The following is a 14,823-nucleotide window of genomic DNA, read 5'->3' as shown; positions in this document are numbered from 1 at the left end:
TCCCAGAGAAGCTGTGAAATCTCCATCCTTGGCAGCTTTCAAGAGTTGACTCAATAAAGCCATGCAGCCATGATCTAGTGTGAGCAACAGCCTTATCTGAGCAAGAGATTACACAAGAAACCTCCAGAACCTCTTCCACACCATTTAAGTGACTCCCTAAGACCTCCACTTAGTACTGATGCATAGGAAATGCAGCAATGACTGAGGAGTTAATATTCAGAAGTTCTTAGTTAAGTCATTTCAAAACCTTTTAAGAAAAAATTTAAATTACAGAATTTTAGTTATAAAAATGGCAACTGATTTGTATCTTCTTCCCCTTTTTCTTCCTTTATTCTCCCTAGGACAGCTCAATTAATAGATGACACATCAACTATCATCTTTGATGAGACATCACCAGGTAGAGACCGTTTGACTGAAGACTCGTGTTTGAACCACATTTCTAAGATGTTTGGCAGTATTCTGGTGTCGTGGTTCCGCTCGAGTGGGCAGCTGAGCTCCACCACAGCTGCTCTCTCATTCCCCCTCCTCAAAGAGGAATGGGGAGAAAATATGTGAAAAGGGCTCAAGGGTTGAGATAAGGATGAGAAAATCACGCAATAATTATTGTAACGGGCAAAACAGACTCAGCATAAGAAGATAGTAAGATTTATTGCTCATTACTAACAAGCTAGAGAAGTGAGAAAAAAAGGAAAGAAACCAAAAGCACCTTCCCCCCCCATCCACCCTCTTCCACCTCCTACCCCCGAGTGGCGCAGGGGAACGGGGGAATGGGGGTTATGGTCAGTCTACAGCACTTCTTCTCTGCCGCTCCTTCTTGGTCACTCTCGTCTCCTGTGCTGTGGGGTCCCACCCACGGGATGCAGTCCTTGATGAACTGATCCACCATGGGCTCCCCACAGGCAGCAGGTCTCCCAGAACTGCTCCAGATATGGGTCCATACCATGGGGTCCATCCCTCAGGAGAAAACTGCTCCAACCTGGGTCCCCCATGGGCAGCAGTTCCTGCCAGGTCACCTGCTCCTGCGTGGGCTCCTCTCCACGGGCTACAGGTTAGGCCCGGAATCTGCTCCAGCAGCAGTCTTCCACAGGCGGCAGCCTCCGTCGGTGCAAGGCCACCTGCTCCACTGTGGTCTCCTCCACGGGCTGCAGCGTGGAACCCTGCTCCACCATGGTACTCCATGGGCTGCAGGGGGACATCCTGCTTCACCATGGTCCTCACCACAGGCCGCAGGGGACTTCTGCTCCTGTGCCTGGACCACCTCTCCCCCTCCTTCTACGCTGACCTTGGCACCTGCAAGGCTGTTCCTCACTCCCTTCACTCTCCCAGCTGCTGTGTGGTGCAGCGTTTTTTTCCCTGTCTTAAATATGCTCTCACAGAGGTGCAAAACAACATCGCTTATTGGCTCAGCTCTGGAAAACAATGGGGCCCTTCCCAAACATGGGGCAGCTTCTAGATCTTTCTCACAGAAACCACCCCTATGGCCCCCTGCTACCAAAATCTTGCCACGTAAACCCACTACAGCTGGACACTTAGTTGAGCCTCATAGATGTGAAATAATGCCTAAAGGAACTTACACCCTAATGGGGAGAACTGTCCCTCTCCAGAGTCAGCTTGAAGCCTATATTTATGAGAATGTATGTCACACTGTTAGTCAAATAATTTATTGCAAGTGTGAGAAAGCACAGTGCCAGCATGGCTAAAATAACATTTTGTACAAGCTTTTTTTCTTTAAGTATTCAGCTGTGACAAACATAAAGCCAGCAATAATTTGCTTTTGCCAATTGAAACTTAAAACTATAATATCTCAGTTAAAACCATTTGCAGGGTCTTAAGACACTTCCTTCAAGTAGTTATCCTAAAAAACAGTTTGGAAAGGATTTTTGAATATCCTGGCATGAACTACTACATTTTAACCAAAATTTTTCTTTAACCCTGTATTTTAAGTATTCAAGACTAACAGCAGTGATTTTAAATAACAGTCATTCAAATAAGTAATTGGGCAGTGCCACAAATTTGGGGAGAAGCGAAATATGTTATATTATCTGGGCAGGGTTAGAAGTTTCTGGTGTGCAACCCACTGAATTTGAGGGGGAAATAAAACAGCCACAGAAGAAAAACAGAATATAAATATATATTTTGTTTTCCAGATGTTGTGTTGACCGTATATTTCAGCAGTTTTCAGTTCTGAAAAGCCTGGAGTTGCAACAGTTAAGACATAAGGAAAATATTTATTAAGAAAGACTCAAATTCTCTATGAATTAGATAAATAGCTGTTATTATGCCCACACTCCAGAGGGAAAGGGGATTTGAGATTTGCCCAAGGCACTGAGGAAATGTAGCAATTTAACTAAGACATGAGGACTGCTGAAATTTTTCATTATTAATTCTGTGTTTAAACACCTGTACTGTTTATTCTCATTCTGGTTTGTTTGTTTGTTTTTCTAAAATTTGAAACATCCAGAGACCCTCAAAGACATAAAGGTTTAATTTGATCTCTGTTTATTATATCCAGAAGGAAGCACAAATGCAGATACAGATACACATATGCATTACTTAGATATCATTTGTGCTTATTTATCCTTGCTTATTTCCCAGGCTGCTCTGATCTGATTTGGTTCATTTAAACAAAATAAGATATTCCCACTGACTTCAGGGCTTTGTTTCAAGCAGGTCTTCAGAGAACAATTTTTTGGATCAAAGTAATGTAAGCTTCAGTCCTTCAGTCAGCTTCATTGCCTGGACTTTGGAATGAGAACCCACATATTGCACAACCCTATGGATGACTCCTGAAGACCTTACAAAGTTTGGGAGATATAAACAAGACAGTGTACAGAGAGAAGAGAGCTCCTCAGATGGGGATACCAGAAATAAAACATTACACTTGAAACAGCAACACAAGCACTTGAACCTGCGTACCATCATCAAAACACTGTTTGCTTTTTAAAACTTTTTCTTCAAAACCCCAGAAGTGAAAAGCAGCTGCTAACTTTCAGTGACTTCAGTGCCCAAATAGCGACAGCACTCCTATCTTTTGGGAATTGAGATTGATTTTCCACAGCTAGCAGTGTGAGAACCTTTAGCCCGAGAGCATACAATGATACCAAGGTCAGAGGATTTGAAGGCAACAACTTTTACAGGGTTAGACTTCTACTGTGCAGTGTTTACAGCTACCAATTAATGGCAACCATTTTACGCCCCGAAGTCACCTGGAGTTTAAAAACAGATTAAGCAAAGTGGTCCCCTCAAGCTCATGGGGGCAATTCTCTAAAGTGAAGTCTCAGACTCTAAGGAGTCTGGCAGAAGGCAATACATAAATCAAAGCTAGTAATGAATTACCAGTGCATTTACTGTTGGATCTGAAGTCTTTGCAGGGTACAGCCAAAGGATATGCTGTTCTCTTTGTTCTGAATACTGATGCTTCTTTGAGGAAAGAGGACTTTTGCAAAGGAGGGATAGAGCTGAATTTGCTGATGGATGGGCTTTCTGGAGGAAGCCCAGATGCATTTTCTTGCTTAAGAATAATTTAGGGTACCATTTCTCTCTCTCTCTCTTTCTTTATAAAAGTCCCACACTGTCTGAAGCAATTATTGCTCTTAGGTAGACAGCTTTAAACTTACTATGTATCTCCTCTCTGCCACCATTTTACCCTCATATTTTCAAATTCCAAGCCTGTTCTGCTGTGAAACTAAGCTGTCATTCAGACAGACAGGAAGAAGATAACAGAAGTCTTACATTGCACTGTACAAACCAATGCAGAGGAAATGCTGGTTATACACAATATAATGAAACACCCAAGAACTCACAGAAGCAGTTTACTCCAGAAACACTCCTGTTTTGAACCATAACCCTTTGGATTTGATATAGAGCAGAGAACATGATTACTGTAATACACCTTGGAAATTTAGCCCCATCTTTCTTCCACCTGCTTTCCACCCCTTGCTGCATACCAAGCTCTCTGAAGAGGAGCATTGCCTCACAGCTGATAACAAATGTCAAGACCTTTCTAAATAATTCTAGGTGCTGAAGTCAATATAGGAGTAAATACCTTCAGGCTCTTTCTATCATCAGTGTAAAGACATTCTTTTGAAAGAGAATTGAAAAGTAACGTATTGTATGTATGTCACCATAGAATGAAAACCACTGTAGATGCAGTGATTATGTGACTGAATATAAATGAATAAATGAATTTACATATGAAACATGGCTTCTGTAATTTTGTGAATACACTCTAACTATAACTATATAACTCTAACTATAATACCTATCATAATCTCCTGAAGACATTGCACAGTGTGAGACATTTGTCCAGAGTGATCAAATGCCCAGTAGAAGCCTTTGAATTCAGAAGTGTTAAAGTGGCGCACAAATCCATGTAGATATATTTTAAAAATGAGTCTGCCAGCTGGAAAAAGATGTAAATGGAGAGGCTGAGAACTGCTAATTATTCGAACCACTTAAATAGTGAGAAGTGCTGGGCTGTGTATTTAACAGTTTTGCATTGCACTAATCTCTGCTGGTAGCAGAGTCAATAAAAGCTCTACAGGGAGTCTGAACACAACATGATTTTCCTAGCCAGATAAATCTTCCCCATCCCCACTATCCTTATTATCCTCCTGACAATGCATCTAACAATTGGAATAAATGTGTAATTGAGATCAATGCTACAGAGTTTTTGCTCTGAAAACATTATTCAGGAAACAGCCACAAGTGAAGGCTCAAGTTTTGTATGAGTTGCATGCAGTTCTCATTGCTCTGGGGGAAGGGAGTATCATCTAGGAAACAGGAACGTGCACCAGTTTGACTTCCAAATGTATTTCTGATTCCAATTCAAAAGCTGTAAGAGCTTTCCTGAAGAAAAATGAAATCCAATTGCCAACAGCTGTGGGATTATCTCAGGTGTTTGTTGCCTGTGTTCATCCTGATTGAAAACAGACAACAAAACCTGATCATAGGTATCACTTTGGATGAGAAGTGGAAATGAAATGGCTGAAGAAAGAGGTAAGATAGACTGGATGAAAAATAGCAATTTCCTTGTAATCTTTCCATGTAGGCTGCCAAATCTTGCCCCAAAGGCACTACCAGAGATGATGACTATAAGAATATAAACCAAGAAACACCTTCCTGAATCATTCATCCCAGTCCCTTGATATTACACTCAACCAACTTCTAAGATTCTTCTCATATCTATAACAAACTCTGCCTCACAAACAGATGGGTTTCTCTCCCCAGTTGGAAGAGCTTTGGAAAGTTCTACCAAAGCTTCAATCATTAAATGTCTTTAATATATATATATATATATATATATATATATATATTTTAATTCTGGACTATTTTTATTTATAGCTAATTTATACCAATTTCTTTTCCTGCCAACAAAGTCTTAGAGTTCAAATGATTCTTACCTATCTTGGAGAGATATCACACTATGAATCTAAAATGGGCCAACATCAGTCCTGTTTTCTTGCAACCTGCCTTTAAACCATTATTTAAACGTATTAAAGTTTATCACAAACTGCAAACTTTTCTATGAATTGTACACGCCAGTGAATATCCTGTTTCAAAGTCCCAGCAGAGGTGTCTCTTCTGGACCTGTTGCTTTCAGCTGCTATCAAACTAATTTATAAGCAAGCCAACTGTCTTTTTCTCTTACTGAGTCTAATACTTTAGGTATGACAATCTATATTCAGGAAGAAAAGGAATATGAAAAAAACTTCTGTAACTCTACCAACCATCAGTGGAAGAGATGTTCATTATTCTCTTCATCTACCCCTCTGCAGTGCTCAGCATGGCTGAAATAGGATACAGTGAAAGACAATGCTCTGCATTTAAGGTAAGCCTGGTTCTTATGGATATCCAAAGTCATCTGAGCTTGTCCTTTTCTGTAACTAGAAGTAAACATTCAGTGATTTAGTGATGAAATAGTATGTTAGCCTGATCAAACATCTTAGATGCTGGAAATGTGCAGATGACTCACAGCCCTGCCCATCCTTCACCACATACAGTCAACTCTGTGCTTGGAAAAGACTAACTCATAAATAAAGACATCTGCACCAAAAAGCCCACAGTGCCAGTGGAGAAGAGATGAAACTTCCAATTGGTCAAGCTGAGAACTACTCTTAGACTTCTCATTACTCATTAATTCCTGCATCATTGCATCCACAGTGTTATCCATCTTCAGTTCATTAGCAGATTTTGACCCACCCAGATGAGCAGTGATTTTATTTTTATTAATTATTCTCATTTTACTTCCTTGCTAGACAATAGCAAAAATTTCAGCATGAACTTTCCGCACACAGAAAATTATAGCTAGTAGAGATGGAGGTACTGTGTCCAGATACATTTGATAACCACATCTGCACCAGTCTGTCGCTGACGTCTTCATTCTGGCTTCCTGCTATATTTCAAATCACATTCAAGGTCTCTGCTTATTTCAAAGGCATTTCATGGGCTGAAATAAAGAAAACAAATAAAGCAACAACAACAACAACAACAACAAAGTATAAGACTTGTGACAAAAATCGGAATAAAACATTTGTAATAACTGTGTTTTTCTGATACTATGAGACTATATAACCAGGTTAAAGCTCAGACATGCCTGAGCCTGAACTGTTTCGAAATCTTTCATGAGACTTAAAATTCTTTTTACTTTCTCCTAAGATAGTGTGGCAGTGTACTCCTCCTGCCTCCCTCACCCCCCTTCCTCCTTCCAGCTTGACCCTTCACCCATAACCCTACTTTGCCAATAGCCGTCAGTGGTGACTGTGATGGATGTATTTGGTCATGATAGCCAAACTGGGCTCCAGGTGGATTTGAGGGAAAATGGTTCAAGGGCTAACTGTTCATACACCAACCAAACTGGGCTGGTATGCACATATAGTATAGTAATCAGTCATCTCACCCCATAAACAGGGGAGAGCCCAGAGCCTGATGAGCTCTGCTGTACTGCAGTGGGCTGCATGCCAGGATCGTCCCCTTGAGCAGGGACACCTCTCAAGGTTATTCCTAAAGGTCAGTTGCTTACCTGTGACAGACACTTGATAAATGACTAATAGCTAGCTTGTTGAATCTTTGCAAGTATTTTGCTAAGGGTGTTGAAATTTGTAATCTTAGCTAAGTGATATAAAGGATAGGTTGTGCATATAATCCTTCAGGCATAAATCAATAAATCTAGGATTGACATAAAGTCCAGCTGTATCTAGACTCCTCAGAGATTGGACAGCAAAAGGGACTCCATTCTGAACCTCATGACTCAGTATGAGGGTCTCCCTGATGCTTTCAGTCTGACCCTGTCCTCTATGCAGTAAATAATTAAGTGACTTTGCCATCATGAATCTGGTTAATGTCACAGTTACCATTAGAGCTTTGTTAAATTTCTGTCTCATTCACAATTAAGCCCTGTTAAATCACTATTTTAATCAATAAATATATTGATGCTTCTCTCTTATAAGCTAGGTGCATAATTCCTTTTGTGGCATATATACAAATAAGAACAAATCTGCATACTAAAAATGTGGACAAAAAGTAAGTGTTAAGAATGACTCGGAAAGTGACGAGTATCCCCAGAACAGATACTGCAGAAATATCAAAGGTTCAGAGGATAATCTGGATGATGAGTGATGTGGTACTCTAGGGGACAAATTGCAACTCCTGCCTGCTGGCTGTAGAGTTGCCTGTCCAGAAGACTTGTGTCCAAGTGGGTAAATGATCCTGGGTAGCACATCAGCACCACTGACCGTTCAAAATCCCCTGAGAAGATATATATTTCATCAGACTAGTGATAAACTAGAGGTTTTTGCCCAGAAAAAAAAAAAAAAAAAAAAAAAAAGAGAGAGAGAGAGAGAGAACTTTTTTTTCCTACTTCTCACTTCTCAGCCTTGGAAATTTGAAGCATTAGCTCTTTATTATTTATTTATTTATTTATTTTTCCAGGAGTGTGCCCTTAGGGTCACAAAATTGTCTGGGCCATAGCCACAGAACTAGTAGACCTTGGGGTATCCCACAGAAAGGAAAGTCAGATTCCCACAGTAAAAGCAGAAAATGTCTGAGGGTTGGGGTGAATCTGACTGCTCCTTCTGCTTGTATTCAATGACTTGAACACCAGCTTTTCTCTTCCCATTGCTAGAGGAGACTTCTGCACAGTCAGGACAACTGCCTGTGGTTAAAAGTAGCTGTGAAAAATTATTTGTCCTCTGCCCTCTTTCCCTTCTCTGTGAAGTCCAGTGCAGTGCTGTGACTGACAACTCATGTGTTGGGGAGATACGAGACCATTTCAGTAGAAGTTTGGGAGTAGCAGTGTGCAGGAGACCATGTGAGACTCAAAATACTTTTGCAGTTCTCTGCAGTTGATGAGGATACCACCGTTAATGTTCTGGCTCTCTGGAATGTCAGCCCAGCCAGTTATTTTCTCAGTACTACCTAGGGAATTTCTACTTCTCTCTCTCTCCTCTCTCTCTCTCTCTCTCTCTCTCTTTCTCCTTTTTTTTTTTTGTTTTGTTTTTTTGTTTTTGTTTGTTTGTGAAATGGGGGGATATATACTTCTGCCTCTGCTTTTTGGAAATACTACAAGGGGTGAAAAAAAAGATGCAAGTAGAGATAAATGAGTGCAAAGGAATAAATCATGTTGGTCAGCAGAGGTAGAAGTCCTTGTGGGAAAGGAATTCTGTTGTAAAACATTATATAAACTAGGTTTCTTCACTATATGTATTGACCAGCACCACTGTATTTGGTTTTGATTCCTTCAGCTGCATTAATTACCATGTAGGCAACATGAGTTAAAGATCATATTTGATCTGCACATACCTCCTTCCCAGTCTCCTGGCCCCCACATTTATTCCAATGTTTATGTAGGAGGATCCTGTCAATAGCACAGGTCTGCATCAAAGGTCACAGCATTTTAGAGCAGAAGCTGTAATGCTGCACTGCAAGCTATCTCATTTGGTGAAATCACAGTACAATTAATTGCTACATTAAAATAGAATTTGCATAGGGCTACTTATGACATTCCCATTAAAATCACATTAGTTCATCATGATTAACACTCTTTCACTGAACACTGAACAAATTAATCTGTGGATGCTTTGCTATACCTGTGCCCAGAACACAACTTGCAGAAGACAGAGGACATGCATTCTTTCCATTGTGCGATGACTGCTCAGAGCCTGTTTCATACCAGAGCAGGCTGAAAGTGAAGCATGTCAAGATTGTATAAATGAGAATGCAAGAAATTAGTAACTCAAAAGAATGGCCAAGCGACTCAAAACCACACTTACTTTTTCTATGACCAAAATATCCTTTCCAAAATAGTTCAGTGAGATTTATTTATTTATTAACAGTAATTATTTTGGATTTGTTGAAAATCTTACTATTTGGGCCAATGACAGCAATCAGTGCTGAACATGCAAATCCTTCAATTCTTCATCCAATGTTTAGATGTGATCTGTTGTGATAATTTTGGCTAAGCTCTGCATAGCGCAGCTCTTGACTGTGAGGGGAAATGCAAAAAAATAATGTTCTGTGCTGATTTTGGTTCCCACAGATGACAAGTGGCCTTAGGGAAGGGAAGGGAAGGGAAGGGAAGGGAAGGGAAGGGAAGGGAAGGGAAGGGAAGGGAAGGGAAGGGAAGGGAAGGGAAGGGAAGGGAAGGGAAGGGAAGGGAAGGGAAGGGAAGGGAAGGGAAGGGAAGGGAAGGGAAGGGAAGGGAAGGGAAGGGAAGGGAAGGGAAGGGAAGGGAAGGGAAGGGAAGGGAAGGGAAGGGAAGGGAAGGGAAGGGAAGGGAAGGGAAGGGAAGGACATACTGTGGTGAGTCCACCTAAGGGCCATAAAATTTATTAACAGCTTGGAGAATCCATCATACAAGAGACTGAGGGATCTGGGACTGTTCCGCCTGGATAAGACTAACCAGAAGAGCTTGTTACTGTCTACAGTTACTTCATGGAATCATAGTCATGGAATGGTTTGAGTTGGATGGGATCTCAAGGATCATCTAGTTCCAACTCCCCTGTCATGGCAGCCTTCTTTTCTCCAGGCTAAACAATACCAGCTGCCTCAGCATTTCTTCATTGGAGAGGTGCTCCAGCCCTCTGGTCATCTTTGTGGCCCTCCTCTGGAAACACTCTAATAGGTCTATATCTCTCATGTACTGAGGTCACAGAGCTGAACATAGTACTCCATGGGGAGCAATCCTAACAGAAAGTAGAGGGGGTTTATCAGCTCCCCCGACTTACTGGCCACACTTCTTTTCATGCAGCCTAGGATATAGTTGGCTTTCTGGACTGCAAGTACATGTTGCTGGCTCAAGTTGAATTTTTTGTCCACCACTACTCCCAAGTCCTTATCCACAGGACTGCTCTCAATCCACTCATCGCCCCACCTGTATTCACATTTTGGATTGCTCCAGCCCAGATGCAACATCTTGCACTTGGCCTTGTTGAACTCATCATTCACATGGACTCCCTTCTCCAGCCTGTCAAGGTCCTTCTGGATGGCATCCCTTCTTTCCAACATGTCAACCTCAAATTTGCTGAGAGTGCACTCAATCCCACTGTCCATGTCACCAACAAAGATATACTAAATAATATCAATCTTGATACCAGCCCCTAAGAAACATCAGATTTCTACCTGGACATCAATCCATTGACCACAACTCTTTGAGTAAAACCATCCAGCCAATTCACCATCCACCGACTGGTCCATCCAACAAATCCACGTCTCCTCATTTTAGAAACAAGGACGTAGTGTGGGACATTATCAAATGTATTGCACAAGTCAAGGCAGATGACATCAGTTCTTCCTTTTTCCACAAACTCTATAACCCTTTCGTGGAAGGTCACTAAGTTAGTTAGGTATGATTTGCCCTTAGTGAAGCCATGCTGGTTATCACCAATGACATAGATTCCAGAGGATTTAGCATAGATTCCAGAAGATTTGTTTCATGATCCTGCTAGGAATAGAGGTGAGACTGGCTGGCCCATAGTTCCTCAGGTCTTCCTTTCTTCAATTTTTAAAAATGGGAGTGATATTTCCCCTCTTCCATTCAGGCAAAACTTCACCAAACTGCTGTGACTTTTCAAATATGACAGATAGTGGCTTACCAGCTTCATCCACCTGGTCACTCAGGATCCTCAGATATATCTCATAATATCCCATGAACTCTTCTCAGATCAGCATATATCTACCTCTAGTAAAACAGCTGGTCAAGCCTGAACAAAAACTAATCCAACAGCACAAAATCCTCTGCTAGCAACTAGACAGCCCAAAAACCCATTTCCTCAGCAGAAAATATTTCTTTGATGTCATTCCTTTGTCCAAATGGTTTTGAAGAAAGCTAAGATTGTTTCAGTATTTTTCATTTTGTCTCAGTATTTTTCATTCTTTCATAACCTACTTATTAAATTAAAAAAAAAAAAAATCAAGGCTGCTTGTGGGAAAGTGGTGTTTCCCAGCTAAACTGCAGTGTTTTCTCTCCAAAGCAAAATCCTAAAGATTAGTTAAAATAAAAAAAAATACTTACTATCCAGTCAAAATAAGAAGTAGTACAGATCTGTACAGCTTAACACTGCAGGAAATCAATAGAGTTAAATACAGGGTAGTTTGCCTCTGTATTTTTTGAGTTACCTTAGTACTTCATCACATGTACACTTTGCAGTGGATTTTTGAACTGGTAAGCAGCTGAGATCCAGAAGATTAACCTACTGAATATGGACCAAAAATTTAATTAGTGTGGTGACATGCTAATGAGATTAAGTAGTTTGAGACAAGGAATTCATGGATGCTATGGAAGCCTATTTAAAATAAATAACTAAATAAATGCCAACAATAACTGTAAAATGAAAAGCAATTTGAAACTTCTACCTGATGATACTTTGAGATACACTGCTGGGAAAATTGTGCCCAATTTATTTATGGCAGGTAAAAGTAACTTTCACTGTTCCTTTGTATAGAATGAATTTCACCTTCTGTCTTCTTTACTAGGGAAACAAGCATGATATTGGCTTATAAATATCATACAGTTGAAGACACAGTGAAGAGAACAGCTTGCCACAAACCGTAACCTAAAATTTGCTTGGAAACACACAAACACACAAACAAACAAACGAACACAATTTAGAAAACACCTTAATAGAAACAGCGTTATGTTTATAGAAGTTATAAATACAAAGTCAAATCTGAATTCCCCAAACAAAACATCTCTTGAAAAACAAACAAACAAACAAACAAAAATTTAAGCTTGGTTATTAACCCAGCTAAGTGATTATCATGTACTCCTCATTTTCCTGTGAAAGATACCTTGGAACCTACAGTTTCCTGTATTCATCTACAACAAGAGGAGAATTTGAGATAAATCCCTTCAAGGTGGCTAAAGAGTAAATAAAACCTTTGTGGTTTGCTGTTGTTTTGATGTTGTTGTTAAATATTAACATTTTCCTTTCACATAGACCACTTTTAGAGAGACTGCATTTTCTATGCATGATGCTTCATGATGAAGTTTAAAAGCCATAGACAAGTTAAATTCCTGCCTGTGATGACAACCTCTCTCTTTTACATTTCTACTGAAATCAGGTATCATAGAATCATAGAATCATTGAATGATTTGGGTTGGAAGTGACCTTATAGATGATCTAGATCCACACCCCTGCCATGGGCAGGGACACCTCCCACCAGACCAGATTGCTCAAAGCCCTTGTCAGACTGGCCTTGAACACCTCCAGGGATGGGGCATCCACAGCTTCTCTGGGCCACCTGTGCCAGTGCCTCACCACCTTATGAGTGAAGATTTTCTCCTAATGCCTACTCCAAATCTCCCCCCTTTTATTTTGAAACTATTACTTGTCCTATTACTACAGTTCCTCATAGAGTCCTCCAATTTTCCTGTAGGCCCCCTTTAGGTACTGAGAAGCCACGGTGAGATCACCCTGGAACCTTCTCTTTTCTAGGCTGAACAGCCTCAACTCCCTCAGCCTGTCTTCATAGGAGAGGTTCTCTAGCCTCTTGGTATATATAACGCAGAAGAATGCTTCTCTTTCTGTATATTCTTGGCTTATTATTCTTATGTAAGTAAATGAGGGTGGTTTCGATATCTATGTCCTTGTGAATTTGCTGAACCTTGGCTGCATTGATGATTCACTCTGATCAGAGTGTAGTTTATGCAAGCTGTTTAAAAGCAGTTTTCAGAATTTTAGAGCTGTTTTATTTATTTACCATAACAAAAAGAAAATCTACAAAAATCTAAAAACTCATTCACTTCCCATTTATAAATGGCATCTCTAATAATATTTCTGAAGGCATTTTGAACATTTTTCTCCACTTAAATCTGTTAGATTTCTCCCCCAAGTTATACCAAGCATGTGTTACTGTAGGGATAGATAGCCAAGCAGCATTCAGACTTTATTTAATCTTACCGAGCACTACAGTTCTGAATGATGTGGATGGCCCACAAGTGCTTCTTTATAGAAGGTGGGCAAACAGTTGTTCAGAACAGATTTTTAAGGTTAGTCTAAGGGTATTTTTGGTTGAGAGTAATTTATTGGCTAGTCATTTTGTACTCTTAGGTGTTAACAGGCAGCAGTGTCATGCCCGAGAGAGGAAAGGCCTCCACTTCTTGGGCTGGCATATATTGCTGGGTACAAAAACGGTGCAACGCAAAAGCTGCAGGAGCAGCTCAGCTCATTGCCTGGAGAGAGTTGCAAACCATGATTAGTGTGCATGGATCTACATGGGCACTTGAGCATCGATCAGGCTTAACCGACTTTTCTTCCTCCCCTTATTATGCACTGACCAGTGGATTTTCTAGTAGGAAAGTCCAGGATAGCTCAAGAAGTGAAGGCAAATTGACAGGGAGATCCTAAATCACCTGCAGACAGGCAGGGAAATGTGGTTTGGTCTCTTGTTTTCTTACTAGAGCAGTAGGTCTAGCTCTGGTGTTTTCTACAGTGCTTGAACACTCATTTATGAAGCAAAACAGTGACAACTATAACAATGACAACTATTCAGTGAAATTATCATTTATTTCAAAGGCACAGGTCTGACATTTAAGTGCCAAACTTTTACTGAAACTTGCAGGGGAAAAAAATGTCCACTTGCTATTTGTGTGACTGAAAATATCCTCACAGAAAAGGTATTATCATCCTGAAGTATTGTTGCTATATAAGCATTGCTGCTGGTTTTTGTTTTAATGCTGCAACAGGCTTGTCACATTATTCCCTGTCCCCATGGGATGTGCCATTAGACAAACAGTGCACCAGACAGAGAATATTCTCACCAACAGCTACAAATAGCAGAGTGATATTTTGCAAATAACCAGAGTGAAAGAAATCCATTTGGTTGCTTAATATATTGGCATCCCTGTTAGAAATATGCTTTAGCTCTTAAAAAATCCCCCAATGTATGCGTGATTACAAAATATGACATCGTATCAGTCTATTCTCCACAGCACAGTGTATTGCCTGACAGCTAATGTGCTTTGCTGCACTATTATTAGCTGTCTTGCTGCAATGCAGTACGTTACACAGAGTTACTCTGGTGTGCACAACTCTGCCTTGCTCAGCTTCTGAATTTGCAGGGTAAATGTTGATTACCTTGAAACAGTGTTAATACGATAAGCCACTAAAAGCCACAACAGCACTCATATAGTTAACAAAAGCTGTGACTGTCAGCCAAATTGCATAAGAAGAACATTTATTCGTGCCATTAATTGGAGTATAACATTTTCTCTTGAGATAGCAAAGATTAAAATTTATGGTGATAGATAACTTTAGGGCAGGATTGAAAACAGTGGTTTTAAATACACATGCAAGTCACACCTTCGAGGAGAACTTGCTGATAAGC

Source organism: Aythya marila (assembly GCF_965140915.1).
Source record: "Aythya marila genome assembly, chromosome: 1".
NCBI classification, from domain to species: Eukaryota; Metazoa; Chordata; class Aves; order Anseriformes; family Anatidae; genus Aythya; species Aythya marila.
This window is presented reverse-complemented; position numbering follows the sequence as displayed.